Source organism: Toxorhynchites rutilus, chromosome 2 (genome assembly GCF_029784135.1).
Source record: "Toxorhynchites rutilus septentrionalis strain SRP chromosome 2, ASM2978413v1, whole genome shotgun sequence".
Lineage (NCBI taxonomy): Eukaryota > Metazoa > Arthropoda > Insecta > Diptera > Culicidae > Toxorhynchites > Toxorhynchites rutilus.
The window spans coordinates 20,088,461-20,106,653 of NC_073745.1; positions in this window are offsets into that span (position 1 = coordinate 20,088,461).

The window sequence follows — 18,193 nt, forward strand, 5'->3', positions numbered from 1 at the left end:
GTCAAAAAATGATATGGATGAATTTGTTTTCCTCGTCGCTAGATTTGTGAGTCGTGGATGTTGGATTCGGGTATGTGTTTACCCCATTGAACCATTAAAATCAAAACAGTTCAACATTCAAATGACTGTTTTTGTCGTTATTCGTTGACCGTCGGTACATTACATACAGCAATTCCAAATGAAATCGTCCTAAAAATGCAGATTTTAAAAACTTGTATTTTTGATTCCAATGAAAGTGTGTATTCCGTTTGGGTTGGAGGAAATATGAGTTTTTCACAGCAATTGGGAATTTTTTGACTCAAGCGTAACTTTTGAAAAGGGCGTATCGATTTTAGTAAAAGAAATCTTTGATAATTTATATCTCAAAAACTATGAGTCGTACCGAAATAGTAGCTTAGAAAGAGTTATAGAGTATTGATGGTTGAATATGAAAAAATGTACACTGAGAAAAAAAATTAGTACTCTTTGTTTTGATTTACAAAATAAAAATTCTATTTGCAATATTCAAAATACATATTATTTTTTTTTTTTTCATACAAAATAGAAGTCATGCAGAAAATTTAAAAAATGGACCCAAGATGGAAAAACTATTTTTGGAACATCGAATTTTTAGGAATTTTCGAGACTTCGAATTTTTGTATGTTAACAATCATTTTTAGCCACAAATTATGAATCCTGATGTGATTTGAAATAAAAAAGGTTATTATCAAGTTCCTTCCAAATGTAGCCATTCTCGATATATTTAAAAAAATATTTCTAATTTATTGTCTTTTTTATAGTAAATAATCCCTTTTAATATGTTTGTCGTGTTATACCGTCATGTTCATGAAATTTTATGAGTTTGCTTATAATTTCCAACAACTTTTCCAAATACATCATCATGGTTCATTTTTTGACTCAAGCATAACTTTTGAAAAGGGCGTATCGATTTGAGTAAGAGATATCTTTGATAATTTATATCTCAAAAAATATGAGTCGTACCGAAATAGTGTATTAGAAAGAGTTATAGAGTATTGTTGGGTTGATTTGAACAAAAAAAAAATACACTGAGAAGAAAAATAAGTACTCTTTTTTTATTTACAAAATAAAATTTTAATTTGCGATATCAAAAAATATGTATTTTTTATATTATTTTCAATTTTTTCATATAAAATAGAAGTCATGTAGAAAAAATTTAAAAAATGGGCCCAAGATGGTAAAACTATTTTTGACGAAATTTGGGGAACATCGAATTTTTAGGAATTTTCGAAACTTCGAATTTTTGTATGTTAGCAATCATTTTCAATCAAATTATGAATCCTGATGTGATTTAAAACAAAAAAGGTTATTATCAATCTCCTTCTAAATGTAGCCATTCTCGAGATATTTAAAAAAATATTTGTAATTTATTGACTTTTTAATAGTAAACAGGCCCTTTAAATATGTTTGTCGTGTTAAGCCATCATGTTCATAAGATTTTATGAATTCGCTTATAACTTCCAACAACTTTTCCAAATACATCGTTATGGTAAAGACGTATGTTTAGGAGTTACGTTACGAAACATTCGAAGACATGTGGGTTAATACAAAACGTAGCGAAACTAAAAAATCTTTTTTATCTTAATACAAACTTCAATCAATCAAAAAAATTGTTGGGAATTATAAGAAAATTCATAAAATTTCATGAACATTATACCGTCATGTTCATGAAATTTTATGAATTTATGAACACGACAAACATATTAAAAGAGATTATTTACGATAATAAATATTATAAATTGGAAATTTTTTTTTAAATATCTCGAGAATGGTTGCATTTGGAAGGAGATTCAAAATAACCTTTTTTGTTTTAAATCACATCAGAATTCATAATTTGTGGCTAAGAATGATTGGTAACATACAAAAATTCGAAGTTTCGAAAATTCCTAAAAATTTGATGTTCCACAAATTTCGTCAAAAATAGTTTTACCATCTTGGACCCATTTTTGAAATTTTCTGCATGCATAAAAAAAATTTAAAAAAAAATTAAAAAATATGTATTTCAAAATCGATACGCCCTTTTCAAAAGTTACGCTTGAGTCAAAAAATGAACCATGATGATGTATTTGGAAATGTTGTTGGAAATTATAAGCAAATTCATAAAATTTCATGAACATTACGGTATAACACGACAAACATATTAAAAGGGATTATTTACTATAAAAAGACAATAAATTAGAAATATTTTTTGAAATATATCGAGAATGGCTACATTTAGAAGGAGATTGATAATAACCTTTTTTATTTTAAAACACATCAGGATTCATAATTTGTGGCTAAAAATGATTGCTAACATACAAAAATTCGAAGTTTCGGAAATTCCTAAAAATTCTATGCTCCACCAAGTTCGTCAAAAATAGTTTTACCATCTTGAGCCCTTTTTTTAAATTTTCTGCATACATGAAACAATTTTTAAAAAAATTAAAAAATATGTATTTTGGATATTGCAAATTGAATTTTTATTTTGTAAATAAAAAAAAGAGTACTCATTTTTTTTCTCAGTGTACTTTTTTTTCATATTCAACCATCAATACTCAATATCTCTTTCTAAGATACTATTTCGGTACGACTCATAGTTTTTGAGATATAAATTATCAAAGATTTCTCTTACTAAAATCGATACGCCCTTTTCAAAAGTTACGCTTGAGTCAAAAAATTCCCAATTGCTGTGGAAAACTCATATTTCTTCTAATCCAAACGGAATACACACTTTCATTCGAATCAAAAATACTCATGTTTTGTCATTTGTCGATTTTATTTGCAAATACTCATTACAAAAACGGATCGTGTTTTGTGAAATAGCGATTAATTGAAATACAGTGAAAGGCAGAAAACGCCCACCTTGCATATTTAATATTTTTCTCAAATTCTGGACTACTTCATTAAAAACTACTACCGTAAATTCATAGAATAGTATATTAACTATTACTCTTTCAAGTAATTAACAAGTTTTGTCAGTTCTTTTAGATTTTGTTTACTTCATTACATGACTGCTTTGAAGTGTGCAAATATGCAATTAGAAATAAATGCCAAACTTAAAGCCCAGCCCCAAAAAATAATATTATTCAAAAGCTTTGAGTAACCCCTCGTATCCACATGTTATAACAGCTAGGGCTGTGCGATATTATTAACCACCTTTCAGTGATTCAGTTCTCGCGATATAAACAAAATGTTGTTTACGTTGGCACATAAAAATCGAATGTTGTTTTCTATACACAAAAAAAATCAACAAAATAAAAATGGGTGGGAACAGAACAACTTGCAAGTCCGAAATTTCACCCATTGCAAGTCAGGATCAATTCACAGCGGAAGATTGCAGAGAAGTTCGGAATATGCCAGGAAGCAGTCCGTGAAATTATGCACACGCACAAAGCTTACGGTTCGCTTCCTGACAGATCAGGAAGAGGCCGTCGTCGGGAGACCGATCGAGACAGGACGGATCAACGAATCATTCGGGAAGTGAGGAAATTTCCAAAAGTGTCAGGCAAAGTCATTCAGGAAAACCTCTCGTTGGCAGTATCGGCAAGAGTATCGGTACGCCGCAAACTAGCTGAGCATGGACTCGAGAGCAGATTCACAAAATAACGTTCGATTTTCGCCAAGAAAAATGAAGTGAAACGGTTGGAATTTGCCCGGAAACATATAAAGGAATCATGACAGGAGACGTCTACATTTACATCCTTAAGGACAATCTGAAGGAGACGCTTCGAAAAACTGACCTACGAAACAGCTTCGTTTTCCAACAGGATAACGACCCGAAGCGTACTACCAAGTAGACCAAAACCTATTTCCGTTTACATAAAAAAAAACCCTTGAATGGCCACCACAAAGTTCTGACCTCATCCCAATTGAGAACCTGTGAACCACAACAAAGTGGTGAAAGATGGTGACACTAATACGGACATTTATTTGACGGCTCTCCAGAAGGCGTAGAACGAAATCTACCCTCAGCACCTCCAGAACATGGTGGATAGTATGCCCTAAACGTCTTCAACAGGTCATTGAAGCTTCAGGAGGCCACACTAAATATTGATGCTATTAATTTTTTTGCTTTTATTGTTTGATTTGTTATTTCTCGAACTCGAGCTTTTATACATGTTTTCTATTTTTATTTTGCGTACCATTGCAATAAAATGTTTGGTTTAAGTTTTATGAATCGAATTGGTATGAATGAAATTGGTAAGCTATCTAAACCAGGCCTTTTTGAGAAAATTCTCCCCAAACCATAAAAATCCCATATTCAAAGCTGCGGGTCCAAAAACTAATATGGAAGCTTTTTCCATGAATTTCACTGCTTTAGGAGTAAAAATAAATTCAATTTGGCAGCATTTCTTCATGCTGGAAGGACTTACGGAACGTGTAATGTAATTTTTCAACTCGTATCTTTGTAGGCGGCAGTTTGATGGTTTGAGGAGAATATTTTCAAAACGGCCTGGTTCAGATAGCTTTTCATCAACACGAATGTACAGTCAGAAGTGCAATGAAGTACTTCAGAATTATTTACTTCTATTTGTGCATAAGATACAATGTTATAATTGGGTAATTTGGCATCAGTTCATATCTTCCGGAAAGTCATGGCATGGTTAAAAAAAGTGGCTTCAGTTCCTGGACTGATCAGCTTGTTTAACCAGATCAAAACCCTATGAAGAACTTACGGGGGGCGATCGTTCGAATAGTGGATGCAACTTACAAGCAGTATGAGTGATTTGGAGAATTTAAACAAGCAGTAGAACGAGATACACACCACAACATGGCGCAGCTAGGTCGAAACCACCCCGAATGGGTTATTCGAACTGATTGAGAACTAAAGATGACCTATAAATTAGGAAATTATTGTAATATTGTGAATGAGTGAGAGTTTTTCCATCTAGTTCAATAGTTATGAAACACTGGAATTTTAATTTTTTTAAAGGTTTCGCGTCTGAACACAACAATAAAGTTCGAATGGCCGGTCTCATAAATGAAGATTGTTATTGTATTCTGAACTCTATACTTTATGTACTTCAATTCAACCGACTTCTTACATATCTCTGAAAACTTGATTGGTTCTATAGTTATGAAACGCAGTGTATTTCAGAATTGAATTCGTTTGTTTCCAGACAAATAAGTTTGTGATGCAACAGCTTTTGACTTTTTGCGGGATTCGACTGTTAAGCAGTAATAGTGTTTTTTCAGTTCCGTTTCAAAACATGCAAATAAACTCTGTTTCACTGTACTGAAAGAACATTTATTTTATGAAATTGCATGAATTCAACTGTATTACAGCCGTTTTATATACTTTTTTTTCTATTAGTTAGTGTCGTGGACTCTTCACACATCTTTACAAGGTCTATCCTTGCACATTTTAAAGGTACAAAAAACTGCGAACCACGAAATAAACAATCCTCTTACTCTTGCATTTATGAAAAAATAACACAACGGCTCACACTATGGACCGATTCTTCTCTCATGTTGGATAATAAATCGAGGCAATCGTTGGGTAAAACTTAACCGAACATAATTGTGCTATTGAGAATCATTGAAATAAATCAATTGCGGGGATTAGATTTAATCGACTTCTCTACATCGACCCTCTCTTTTGGTCATAACTTAGCGGCAAACTTATTCCCAGCTGTATTTGACAATGCGGAAGATAAGTCTGAACCTCATCTATCGGATTCTATAGCAAACTCACATTAGAACGGTTTTGCAGTTGAGTTACTAACTGAAGAAAAAGTTGATGAAGAGAAATCGATCAAGTCACTTACACCCCTTGCATTCTAAGCCCCTCAAATACAAGGGAATTACGTGCCTCATAGACTGGAACTTAATCAATTGATGACATCGATCGCCAAACCGATTCGCAAATCTAGCTCCTCATCTGAGCGGACCAAAACGCAAAAATACTGGCGAAGACGTGATAAAGTTATTCTACTTTGTGATAACGCTCGGCCTCATGTCAGTGAAGTCGTAGAAAAATATTTCGAGACGCGTAAATGTTGTCAAATGTTTTACAGAACCCACCACATTATTCGAACATTGCTTCTCCCGTTACTATTTACTAGTCATCAGTTTTATTTTTTGAAAAAAAAAACCCAAAAACGTTTATTATTGTGTAAATATTATATATTTATTATTATATCGTTTATTCGGGATAAAACTCCAAAATAAGTTGATATTTGCGAAAAAGGCAGTAACCACGGATTCTTGAATGGCACTAATTTTCCCGTCCGGGGTATAAAAAATAATAATCTATGAAATCAAAATCAATGAAAAAATAACGTTGTATAAATAAATCTGGTAAAATTGGGAATGTTAGTATAAATTTGGACTCTCATTACACGAAAAAGATTTGACAGAACTACTGAATGAAGATCAGAATGTGAGAATGAGAAAAATGAGAATTTGAGGTGGCTTATTTTCTCTATTATCGATATACATTCTGCTAAATATACACCGCGATTTTGTGCTTCTATTTTCCTTAAGCTTTATTTATCATCTAAACTTCTACTATCCCCTTCAAAATAGACCCCTTCTGAAGCAATACACTTTTCCAACTAACACTCCAGTCATTGCAACACCTTTTATAGCTTCATGAACTGCCTGCAGTCAACGTAGTTAATTCGTTTTTATGTCTTATGTCAAAACGGGTCCCACGGAGCGATAATTAGAGTTTCGGAAATAGGAAAAAGTCACACGGAGCCATATCTAGAGAGATGGATGAACGTGGGATCAGAATTTGATCGTTCAAGCATGCTACTTGATTGTGATGAAATTTTCGAAGAAAATTGATCCTTTGTGGCACTAGTCGTGCTGCGACTTTTCTTATGCCCAGAACTTCAACCAAAATATGACTAACGGTTTCATGAGAGATCACGGGCTAGCTCTCTCGAACTTAAATGACGATTTCCGGGCACCATTCCTTCATTTTTTTTTTCGGTGTTTTCATCTGAAGGTGAACCATTTTTGTTTCTAACAGAAAATCCCATGATGCCATTTTTGTACAACGCTCTGAGTTAAATGCTTGAAAGTATAATGTGAGGATTTATGAATATGGATAACCTAATATTCAATCCAAGTTGGATCGATATCCGATCATTTTTGCCAAATATTAATTTATTAGCAATCATATAGGGGTAGTAGGGGCAAATTGGTCATGGGCGGCAAAGGAGTCACCTGCTTGTTTGGTAGTATAATTATTTACTATAGATGCCGTATTGATAGTCACCTTATTTTTGAAGAATTCAATGACGTTTGAGTCACTCTGTACTTCAGTAAAGCTGTCGCATGTCAAAACATAAATAAAAACAGAAGTTGCTTCCTCGATAGCCCTTAGGCCGTAGTTCTGTGCGTATGGTATCCAAGGAATTTCTCGTGAAATTTAGTTTATTCAATGTGATATATCGATTAAGTTTGGACGACTATTCACATATTCTAGGAGAGGTGAACAGATATTTTGTTTAATCTCAGCGATTAATTAGCATAGAAATTACTTTGATGTTTGGGGGCAATGTGGTCATAGGTGAATAACAACTTACAATGTTCTGTTTACTAAAGCTGATATACCGCATCACATTCTGCTCTTGGAGAGGATCCTTTCGTGGCATTGATCCTGGATAAATATGCCACTCCAACTAAACTCATTATGCGGAACGTTATGGGTTTCTTACTACGTTTTTATATGCATGAGAACATTTAAATTGAGACTCTAGGTCAGGGGTTCTCAAACTATTTTGGGCAAGGGACCCCTTTTCGAGAATGAAGTGATACCTTAGACCCCTAAGGCCAAATCTCTTCAATCATGCGAAAAGTTGAACAATTGGAAAACTTTGCTGTTCGTTAACCCTTTATAAGGCCGTAGAAACAAGGCATCGACTCAAACTTCAGAGAACATTTTTATCTTTGATAAAAAATAAACTATTGAAACAGTTGGCATTATAGTTGCCACTGCCCGTTAAACCCAAAAACACTGTAGCTGCCTTGTAAGCTCACCTTATTGCACCTTTGGTTAAGCAAACATTAAAACAACATTTCAAGTGCAGCGAAAAAACTTTGTTTTATATAGACTTACAAAGAATAAATTTTAAATTTTAATTTTCCTTCAAATTCACCATTTATTGAAAAACTGCATGAAAATTGGGAAAGACGATTACAGCGAAGAACTTATCAACATGTAGCATTTTTAACGAAATTAAACAGAATTTGTTGCCGGTGCTCTAAAATCGCGGTTTTCCTACATAAAAATGAATCGCAAATTAATATCGTAAATTTTGAGCAACCTCAAAAAGTGGAGTATACCTCTAGAAGTCTTTGGGTAAGCAAAATATTGAAATAATATTCGAAGTGCGGCGGAAAAAATATTTTTGTGGGTGACAATATACTTATCACGGCCTCATAAAGGGCTAAGTGACCTTACCTTAATTTTCTCAACGAAATTCAACAAGGTAAATAGACATTAAATTCGGTGAATATTTTATTATATCTTGAATTAAATGAATAGATGAGTGTATTATCATTTGAGCTCCGATGAAGCTTCATAAAGTGTTCTCACAATATCTACAAGAAAACTGTACAGTACTAATCTTGCTTTGGCATGGATTTTGATATAGGATTACGTCTTTCGTTTTTGTACCAGTGTGTAAGTTAAAAGCTTCAGATTTTCAGAATTTGGTACCTAAGTGCAAACTTGTTATACAGTAAAATAAAATGACCATGTTTCGACTTGAATTTGATCATGACTGCCTCCTATTGTATCGAGTATATGTGTCAAATATAGCACAAGTCAATACGTGCCGGAAAGACTTGTACACTCAAGCACATTATTTCACACGAACTAGTTCACGCTTTTTTACTTGTCGTTTTTCCAATACGAATTCATGAACGATGCACCTTGTTAATATTTAATAATATTAAATAATATTTCCATCTGAGAAGCCTTTACCAAACGGAATCAAATCGACCCATTTCTTAAAGTTAAGACTCAAACGGATAGTGATTGGAGATGAAAAATGGGTCACATACGACAGTATTGTGCGAAAACGATCGTGGTCAAAGCATGGTGAAGCAGCTCAAACGGTGCCAAACCAGTACTGATGGCCAGGAAGGTTTTAGTGTGTATTTGGTGGGACTTAATTATCATTTGTTCAAGAGTTACTTCCGTATGGCCAAACACTAAATTCAGATCTCTACTATCAACCAGCGTTGCAACATTTTAATCTGTACCATCGAAAATATTCCTTATAGAGAAAAATCTATTTTAAAAAGCATGAAAAAAACACTCATTTATTTACTACAAACACTATATCCACATTTGCAAGTCATTCGTGTATTTGATGATGATTATACATAGTTTTTCGAAATCTAGATTGGTAGATTGCGATACTGCGGCGTAAAAGTAGTATGATACATTAATGTTGCATTGATCAAATGTAAGAAATTTCACACGCGGAAAAAATCTGTCCCAGTCTGTAATTTTTGACGGAAATCTGTACTCTGTACCGTACAGAATCTGTACCAAAAATAACGAAAAAATCTGTACCATTTCAGATAAATCTGTACGTGTGGCAACACTGCTATCAACAACTGGACTGTTTGAAGCTAGCGGTTGGCCAGAAACGGCCAAAATTGGCTAGCAGTAGAAATGTTTTGTTCCATCAGGAAAACGCAAGGCCCCACATGTCAACAGTGACTCACCGGAAACTCCGGGAGGTTGGTTGGGTAATAAAATCTAGTCTGAACCTGGCACCAAGTGATTAGCATCTTTTTCTCGCATTGCAACATTTACTGAATGATAAGAAATTGGAATCAAGAGAAGATTGTGAAAACGATCACTATAGTTTTCGCCAATAGAAATCAAAACTTCTATGAGAGAGACATTATGAAATTACCTTTAAAATGATACCACAAAAAACGATGCATATTTGACCCAAATCGGACAGTCCTAAATATCCTAAATAAAGTTTTGAATTCTACGCAACAATATCGGATTACTTTCCCAACCTAATATATTCTACTAAAATATTAGTCATTCTTATAACAAGTTGATTCGCGTAATACAACAGCAATATTTTGAAAGTTTCAAATGAGAACTTGTGTTATTTAATAGAGGTCGATGTTTTGACCTCGTCGAACCCCGAAATCAGTTTTCGTTTGTATCGACCCCTGGGAAACTCCGCCTGCGAATGACGGATCTCAATAATAGCATGTCCGAATAAGAACCTGAAATTATTGAGAAACCAGAGCAGTGGGTCCAAAGCCCCAGAAAAGGAGGATGGTTGTAATAGCTGTTATCCATGGTTATTATGGAAAGGAAGTAATGGATAAACCCCTAAACCAAGGTGTGAAGCGACCCGTGCCGAGGGATGAATGGTAGGGGGGGTTTTAAACCTTGCCGTTAACGGAGCCTGTGGAGCACCAGGGCTCCCCCCACAGTATCGTCTGCCCTTGCTGCATTAAGCCGGTCACTGATGCAGTGGACCTTTTTTTACCGAGAGACTCGTGGGACTTCTATGAATAATCCACATCCAAATGAACAAAACGAGCGGTCGAAAATAACGCAGAACACTAAGGTTCTGCAAATAAATCTCCATCACGCTAAAGCAGCATCTAGCGTGCTGTCTAGGAGGTTTATTGAAGACGCTATGGATTTAGCTTTAATTCAAGAGCCTTGGGTCCACAAAGGAAGAATACTTGGTATTCATACTGGTTCATGCAAGTTATTCTACGACGACAAGCATGACTCCCCAAGAACTGCTGTTCTAGTAAAAGCAAATATTAAATGCTTTCCTATAACAGAGTTCATTCAAAGGGATCAGAGTTGAGATACCAACCGCCAAGGGAAGATCCGACATAATAATTGCGTCGGCTTATTTCCCTGGTGACGTACCTGAGGCACCTCCCCAAGAGGTTGCGGCGTTCGTAAATTATTGCAGAGAAATCAAAAAAGACTTCATCATCGGCTGTGATGCCAATGCTCATCACACTTTGTGGGGTAGTACTGACATAAACAGTCGAGGTGACTGTCTTTTAGAATTTCTCTCTTCAAACAACATTGACATTGCCAATATAGGCAATGAACCAACGTTTATAAACGCTATCAGACAAGAAGTCCTGGACCTAACACTGTGCAGTCCGGTAATTTCTTCGAAAATACACAACTGGCACGTTTCGGAAGAGGCGTCTTTGTCTGATCACAGACACATTATCTTCGAATGGGATGGTGGCTTGACAGTACAGAGAGAATATCGTGATCCAAGAAAAACCAACTGGGAACGATATTCACTTGAACTCGAGTCAGAAACTCTTAACACAAGAATAAGGTCGATTCAACAGCTCGAATCAACTTCAAAAGAATTAAATGATACGATAGTTTCTGTCTACAACAGTAATTGTCCACTTAAGAGAGTTTCTTCGACAAGAAACGTTCCATGGTGGAACAAAAGGCTCGAGCGGCTACGTAAAACAGCGCGGAAGCTGTTCAACAGAGCTAAAATTAATTCGGATTGGTCTCAATATAGGAGCGCCCTAACCGAATATAATAGAGAACTAAGACGATCTAAACGAAAATCTTGGGTAAATAACTGCGAAAGCATTGAAAGTACCCCAATCGTTGCAAGACTAAGTAAGACTCTTGCAAAAGACCACTCGAACGGGCTAGGTTCCCTCAAAAAGGACGACGGTTCGTTCACAAAATCTCCCTCAGAAGTATTAGACTTACTGATGAAAACTCACTCCCCGGGATCTACATCGGTTCATTCTGATACCAGTCCTAACTACAACCGCGACATGAAATGCTCTCGAAGGAATTCTCAAAGTGCAAAGGATGTCGCAAAGATAGTTGCTGGAATGGTTTTCACGAGGAGAGATCCTTTCAACCGTACAAATCCGCAGGTGCCGATGGAATTTTTCCAGCCCTGATTCAAAAAGGAGAATTTAAGCTGATTCCATCTCTAATCGAGATTTTTAAGGCAAGTCTGATACTAGAGCACATTCCTTCCACATGGAGACTCGTTAAAGTGGTCTTCATTCCAAAAGCTGGGAAACGTGATAAATCACTCCCAAAATCATTCAGACCAATTAGTTTATCATCAATACTGCTGAAAACTATGGAAAAAGTATTATATGAATACATAAAGCCTGTATTCATGTCCAAATGCCCTTTATCTAAATACCAGTTTGCCTATCAATCAGGCAAATCCACAGTCACAGCGTTACACACGCTTGTGACTAAAATTGAAAAATCTCTTTCGTCAAAAGAAACTGCATTATGTGCGTTTCTTGATATCGAAGGGGCTTTCGACAATGCTTCCTATGTATCAATGGCACAGGCTATGAGAAGAAGACATTTCGATGACTGCATAGTCGAATGGATCAAAGGCATGCTCACAAATAGACAAATCACCTCGGAGCTGGGTGGGTCATCGACATCTGTGATTGCAACGAAAGGTTGCCCACAAGGAGGGGTTCTAACACCTCTACTTTGGTCACTGGTGGTTGACGACCTTCTGATTAGTTTGGAGGCGAATGGTTTAGAAACCGTGGGTTTTGCTGATGATTTAGTCATAATGGTACGTGGCAAATTCGACGATGTGATATCGAGTAGGATGCAGATGGCCTTAAACCTTACACAATCATGGTGTATCAAAGAAGGTCTGAGCATAAATCCCTCAAAAACAACAATTGTTCCTTTCACCAAAAAGAAGAAACTGCATCTGCAGACTCTAAATCTTGGAGGAGAGGAAATAAAATTCAGCGCTTCAGTGAAATATCTAGGCGTAATCCTAGATGCTAAACTAAACTGGAACGCACACTTAGATGCAATTATCAGTATGGCCAACATTGCCCTATGGGCATGTTCTAAAATGATAGGTAGAACATGGGGCCTGTAACCAAAAATGGTTATGTGTTATGGTCTATACAGCAATTGTGCGGCCTAGGATAACCTATGCCTCATTAGTATGGTGGCCAAAGACTAAGGAGACTGTAGCTACAAAAAAGCTAAACAAACTCCAACGACTGGCATGCGTTGCTGTAACAGGAGCAATGCGAAGCACACCCTCAAAGGCATTGGAGGCTATCCTTCACTTGTTACCTTTGAGTCAACATGTTCAGCTGGAGGCTAATAGAAGCGCTCTAAAGCTAAAAAGATATAAAAAAATATTAGACGGGGACAAAACTGGTCATTTGAGCATCCTGAATCTCTTACCCGTTGGACCAACCTCAGAGATGAACAGCGATTGGATGGAGCCAAGGACCAATTATGACATTCCATACACAGTGATCGAACTTTCTCGTTCAGTATGGGATGAGGGTGGTCCCGATGTTCGTAATGGTTCAATCCTGTTCTATACCGATGGGTCGAAAATGGGTAACAGAACAGGTGCTGGAGTGTATGGTCCCAGAATAAAAATTTCTGTAGTATTCTGTAGAACTGGCCAACAGTTTTCCAGGCAGAAGTAGCTGCAATAATAGAATGTATAAATGTCTGCCTTAAAAGAAACTATAGACATGCTAACATTTGTATCTTCTCAGACAGTCAAGCAGCACTTAAAGCCCTCAATGCTTTCAAGTGCTATTCAAAAATTGTCTGGGAATGCATTTGCCTTTTACGACAACTGTGTCAGAGAAGTTCGGTACAACTGTACTGGATTCCTGGCCATTGCGGTATAGAGGGAAATGAACAAGCAGATGAACTCGCAAGACGCGGCTCAAGCTCACCCTTCACTGGTCCAGAACCATTCTGTGGAATTTCTGAATGTGTGTTGAAGAGTGAGCTGAAGAAATGGGAAGACCGGGAAGTAATGGCCAACTGGATGGCTGTACAACTCAACCAGTCAAAAAAATTTATCACGCCGAGTATTAAAATTACTCAACAATTGCTGAGTCTTAATAAGAAAGACTTCAGCACATTCACTGGTCTTATAACAGGGCACTGTCCGAGTAAATACCATCTCAAAAACATAGGTTTAGTGCAAGATGATATTTGTCGCTTTTGTAATGCCGAAAGCGAAACCTCGGAACATTTGCTCTGCAAATGCGGAGCACTAACAAGACGCAGACTTCAACACCTTGATAAGGCTATTCTGGAGCCCAAGGAAGTTTGGTCTGTGTCGCCGATCAGGACTATAAATTTTATCAAACAGATTATTCCTGATTGGCACCTATCTCGCTATAGCTTTCAGTCTACTTCTTCATCAATAAGCAGTAGATAAGCTTGAAGCGTAGTACAAAAAATGGGGCATACCACAATAGTTCAAACTAATGGACGCAGTGGTTCACACCCAACAAGGGAAAAAAAATCGACCCCTGGGAAGCCGAGATCGACTTTGAGAGACCCTGCTCTAGGTGAATAGGCCATACATGTACCTACTATATCCTCCAAGCAAAAAAAAAGTTCGACCTTTTTTCTAATGATGAAAAGTATACTATTTTGAATTTTCATAGTAAAATCCGTTTGCTATCTTGAACAACAATGAGTTGAACTATAATATTCTTCGAAAAACGAGAATTGAAGCGGTATGTGGACGCTGGGAATGGGCATATTCCTTATGATGACCACTATGCCCCCACTTCCCCTACCTATTACATCAAATTTTTTGTCTTCATTTATTTTAGACTAGCTGACCCGGCAAACTTCGTCCCGCCAAAAATTTGTTTTTTTATCAATACCTTCAAACATTCACGTTTTCTTACTATGAGCAAGTCCATGGGTCCAATCGCAGAACTGTTCATTGATTGATCTTCTATTTGACCCCGTTGAATTTAGCTTTCACCCTAAAATTCCTAGTATTTCTAACAAAACTCATCATTATAATATCAGACTGTTTTCAGACACAATTCTCGTTCAAGATTTTTCAACCACTTGTAAACAACATGTTTCTCCGTTACATGGAATAAATGTTCTATACAGAAAATATGATAGAATTTGACGTAGAACTACGTCTTTCAGGAAGGGTGCCAAATCAGAAAACAGGTCACGTTTTTATGAAATAAAGGAATGTTAATAACTATTTTCACAGCGAACGGATTCTGATGATTTGCATACCAATCGAATTGGAAATCCTCTAAGATTTGTTTGATATGCTATACATTACAATTCCCTAATTCCTAAACGTTTTAAATTAATGAAAACTATGAAAACATACATTTGTTCTGCCGATTTGTGTGCTTCTCGCACCCGTACTGTCAATAACGAGTAACTAATACATTCGTTTCAGCTCGTTTCCAACTTAGTTGGTTTGAAGAAGCCATCCACGATTTGAACCCACACCACTTCTCGCCTCGTGGTCATCGGAGCAACATCGTTGCTGGCGAACATCGAGCGAGAATGGATTCTTTTCCTGTCGGAAAGACAAGGGAAGGAGGAGTATGGGGAAGAGTTTCTTTCTACTGATGGAATGGAAAGAAACCGCAGTTGCGAGCGAGGATTAAGTAAGCAAAACACAACGAGATATTGCGAAACGGCAATGCAATTTCATCTACATTCACTACACATTCGTAGTCTCACGTCAAAACAAGTGGAAAGGATAATATAATTTCGTGGTTCTACGTCGAAAATGCGGTCGTGTCCTCGATACAACCCCTCACAATTTTTTGGTATAGATAGAAGAAGATATAGGAGTGCGTTTCATCACATTAAAATCCATTCCCAGTTTCGAACAAAGATCAATTTCGCTAGTGCAAACATCAAATGGACTAACAGCACTTGTCACTATGCAATAGTAGAACATATGGGAATTTAATTTTCCGAATTTTCCCTTTTTCCTTCAGAGTTTTCCGAAAATTTTCAATTGTCATGTTTGATTGGAATATTTTTGGTTGAAATATGTGTAATATTTTTATGGGACCCCCTCTTCATTCCAGAGGAGGGAGGGGTATAGAAATTATAGAAACATTTCTTATACTCAAAAACCCTCACATCCCACATTGTGCTTGATTAGTTCTCGAGTTATGCAAAAGTTTGTGTTTCGTTTGTATGGCAACCCCCCTTAGAGAAGGGGGAAAGGAGTGTATTCACCATAGAAAACTTTCGTGCCCCGTAAAACCTTCACATACCAAATTTGGTTTCATTTGCTTGATTAATTCCCGAGTTATACAGAAATTTGTGTTTCATTTGTATGGCAGCCCCCCCTTAAAGAGGGGGGTGGAGTGTCTAACCACCTTAAAAATATTTATTACATCCTAAAACCTCCACATCCCAAATTTGATTTAGTTTGCTTAGTTAATTCTCGAGTTATGCAGAAATTTTTGTTTCATTTGTATGGCAGAACTTACCCCCCCCCCCCCTTAAAAAGGGGGGTGGAGTATCTAACCACCGTAAAAACATTTATTGCAACCTAAAACCTCCACATGCTAAATTTGGTTTTGTTTGCTTGTTTAACTCTCGAGTAATGAAGAAATTTGTGTTTCATTTGTATGACAGCCCCCCCTTAGAGAGGGGGGAGGGGTCTGGAAATATCATAAGAACCTTCCCCGAAATTCATTTATATATATATAGATAACAATAGATAAGTCCACTTATTTACTAGCGAAATCTCAATTCGTTTTTTAGAGAGGCTTTAAACTTTGCAGTTCATTCGCCTCTAACTACCAGCCAAAGACATTCTGGTGGAAATGGACATCGACAGAATTCAACGACAGACGAATACTGTATTTTCGTTGCAATCAGGAAATATCAGGACTTTTTGACGTAGGACTACGTCTTTCAGGACGAGTGCCAAATCAGAGAAGAGGTCACTGTTTTATGGAATATAGTTAACTTTAATATCTTTTTTCACTACTTCTGATGATATACAATTATCTATGATTGTCTATGATTTGATATGATATACATTACAATTCCTTAATCCCTTAAATAGTTTAAATTAATGAAATCCATTTTTTCTGTCGATTAGTGTGCTTACCTACCCGTACCGTCAATAACGAGCAACTCATATATTCGTTTCTGTCCGTTTTCTACTTATTTGTTCTAAATAATCCATCCGTGATTTGAAATCATAGTCGCGTGCGATCCAGCAAGCACAGCAGTTATTATGTGTTGCCAAATGTATTGTTACCATCAAGCGGTTTAAATGTTTTATTTGTTAAATATGTGGGATAATTCGCGATAACAGATGAATATTATCAACGTCTAGCAGCGATATCCGTTTAGGGATCAAATTATTCTCAGATCAGATCACCAGACCCGAAGGCAGTTTTCAATTGTTCATATTTTGAATGAAAACTCTTTATTATAACACTAGCTGACCCGGAAAACTTCGTCCAGCCCAAAATTTATTTTTCGTTATCACATCCACGTTTTCTTACTAAGCGCACGTTCATCGGTCCAATCGCAGAACTTTTCATTGATTGATCTTCTAATCTACCCTTTAAAATTACCTTTCACAATACACTTCCTAGTATATCTACCAAAACTTGTTATATAATATCAGATTATTTTCAGACACAATTCTCGTACAAGATTTTTCAACGACTTGCAAATAGCATTTTTCTCCATTACATAGAATAAATATTAGATATAGCAAATATGATAGAATAAAGACAGCCCTCAATCGGCCAATTTCTTTCTCGAGTTTTGCTCTTATCAACACATTCGGCGATCCAAATGGACTAACAAAGCTTGTCACTATGAAATTGTAGAACATATGGGAATTTATTTTTCGCAAATTTTTCCATTTTCTTCAGAGTTTTTCGAAAATGTACAATTGTCATGTTTGGTTGGAATATGTTTGGTTGCAATATGTATATTATTTTTATGGATCCCCCCCCCTCTATTCCAGAGGAGAGAGGGGTTTCATACCATCATATAAACATTTCTCGCACCCAAAAACCCTCAAATCCCAAATTTGGTTCCATTTGCTTGATTAGTTCTTGAGTTATGCAGAAGTTTGTGTTTCATTTGTGTGGCAGTAGAGGGGGGATGGGTGTGTCGAACCACCATAGAAACATTGATTGCTCCCTGAAAACTCACATGACAAATACGGTTCCATTTACGTGATTGATTCTCGAGTAATGCAGAAATTAGTGTTTCATTTGTATGGCAGCCTCCCCTTAGAGAGGGTGGAGGAGTGTCGAACTACTATAGAATCGTTTATCGATCCCTAAAACTTCTATATGCAAAGTTTAATTCCATTTTCTTGATTAGATCTTGAGTTATGCAGAAATTTATGCTTCATTTGTATGGCAGAACATACTAACC